A 2,487-nucleotide genomic window follows, 5' to 3' on the forward strand; every position below is an offset into this window, starting at 1 on the left:
ACAGAGGCGACCACAGCATCCCTCCCCCTGCCCGAGTACAGAAGTGCATCCTGCAGATAAGGAGAGGTGCCAACATGCAGGATGGAGCATTTGCTGCTGGGGCCTGTGCTCTCTGCAGTAAAAGTTAGGCCTGCCGTGGAAGCCACTGAAAAACTCCCTGCGCCTTTTTACTCAGGTGACCCATGCTCTGCCTCCTCTTAACATGTCCTAAAGGATTTCATGAAAAGAGGGTCAAGCTGCTTGTGGGGAAGCCAGAGAACTGAAAAATGGAGGCAAATAACATGCCTCAAGAAACCTGCTGCAATTATAGTACACTACAGCAGTGTGTAGCGATGTGAGCACTGGGATAGGCATGAGAAGAGAAGAGCTCTTGTTCTCTGCTCTGTCACTGGGTGGCTGGAAAACAGGTGTAATGCTATGTACCCACTTTGGTAACAATAGGTAATGCAGTGAAAAGCACAATATTAGTGTTAGATATCCATTCTTCAGGCTGACTTCCCTTTGCTGGACTGAATTAGAAGGGCTCAGCTGTGTGTCCTGAGCTCAGTGGTGTAGGGCTGTGTGGATATTCTGCAAGGGACTTTGCTTTTAGGAACAGCGTTTCATCCCTGCTGGTTCCTGGCAGTTCTGAGCAGCTGTGTTGCGCAGAGCAGTGACATGTGTGAGGTCCCAGCTGCCCCTGGATTTGTTACAGAACATTTTAGTAACATGTGCATGTTTGTACAGGCTGCTTGATGGGGAGCTGCTGCAAGTCACCCACTCACAGGCAGGGCCGGACACAGGCATGGGCAAACTGGGGGGCTACCCGGGGCCTGGACAAAAAAAGAGGCCCGAAAATGGTGAAAATAATAATTACTATTATTATCATTATCTCTGGCAAAGGGGGGCCCAATACTAGAAGTTCACCTGGGGCTGCCAGGAGTCTAGGTATGGTGCTGCTCACAAGGCCCTGATGCTCTACCCAGTGACTGGGCAGCAGAGCCCCCTTAGGAGGTCAAAGCCGGAGACACCAAAGGCTTGGGTTGTGAAGGATACCGTGTGCTGGAGTTTATCTGATGGGACACACCAGGGGTGAGCACTAGGCTGACATTTCCCGCTGCATCACAAAGTCTGCCCTCAACACTGCCACCAGCATAATGCAGGATCCTGTGTCCCTGCAGCACTGGTCGGTGTGCGGAGGTGGCCAGGTGGAATCACAATGCCATCATGTGACAAGCACCTCACCGGACCCTGGTGCTGGGACTCAGAGCAATATGCAAGCAATGGGTCTCTGAGAAATAAATATCAGGCTGCTCCTAGGAGTCCTGAGAAGCAGCCCAGATCAGGCAGACAGCAGCTGGTAATGCAAAGCACAGACAGACAGGGAGGGAAAAAAATTTGTCCCCTAAGGAGGGAACTCACTGGACTTGGGGAATGTACAGAGATCAGCACAGACCTAGCTGGACTGCGGCAGGTCCAGGGGCAGTGCTCTGGTGCAGCGTTTCTCAACCCACGGGTCATGACCCAAAACTGGGTGGCAGGAATATATGAAAGGGTTGTGAACAAACTTTAAAAATGGATTCTCCTTTAAGAGGGAAAAACATGGGAAAACATGGCTTTTCCTTTGCAGACTGGCATAGTTCCAGTTTGCAAGGGGGTACTTTGGGCCACCCCCTGCTCCACACACCCACCCCCTGCCCCATACACTGGGGGCTGAGGCCTGGAGGTGCGGGGCAGCACATTGGGCCCTGGGACCAGTGAGGGGCAGTGGGTCAGGGCTGGCCATTGATGTCTATAAATGGGTCCTGCTACAAAAAAGGTTGAGAACCGCTGCTCTGGTGCACTTGCGCACCCCTTGGGTTTCTGCTCCACCCAAAGTTTGAAACCAACTGCCTGGCGATGGCAGCAGCATTTCTACTCAGGCAGTGCTGAGGGGGGCAGCTGACTTCATGGCTCATCATCTACCTGATCCCTTCTCCAAGGCTGGGATTTTGACTGCGCTGTGCCAGCGCTCCTGCTGGGAGATTCCTGGCTAGCGGGTCTTGCCCCTCCACTCGGGGTCAGACCGATCACCACATTTGGGGGTCAGGAAGGACTTTCACCCCACGGTCAGATTGGCCTGAACTGTGCGGGTTTTGCCTTCCTCTGTCGCATGGGCCCTCTATCTTGGACCTCTTCATTATATATCGACAACATGTCACAGAAGCAGGTTGGCTGCTGGGGTTGCCCTGCTTCCCCCCTGGCAGGTTCAGGTCCATGTCGTGCCAGGGTTGAGAGCTGTCTTGCGTCGAGTTTGGATGATGGAGGCTGCAGGGTGGTTTTCACAGACCTCAACGGACCATCAAGATAAACAGCCGAGTGCTGAAATGCAAATACAGCCGCTTCCTTGCAAAAATCTCCCCCCCCACCAAAATCTATTGCAATATTTTGGGGCCCCCTAAAGCGTGCGCCGCCTCCTGCTGCTGCTCGGAGCGGCGCCTGCAAAGCCCCGGGGGGAGGGAGCCCCTG

Source organism: Alligator sinensis, unplaced genomic scaffold, assembly GCF_000455745.1.
Source record: "Alligator sinensis unplaced genomic scaffold, ASM45574v1 scaffold457_1, whole genome shotgun sequence".
Taxonomy (NCBI): domain Eukaryota; kingdom Metazoa; phylum Chordata; order Crocodylia; family Alligatoridae; genus Alligator; species Alligator sinensis.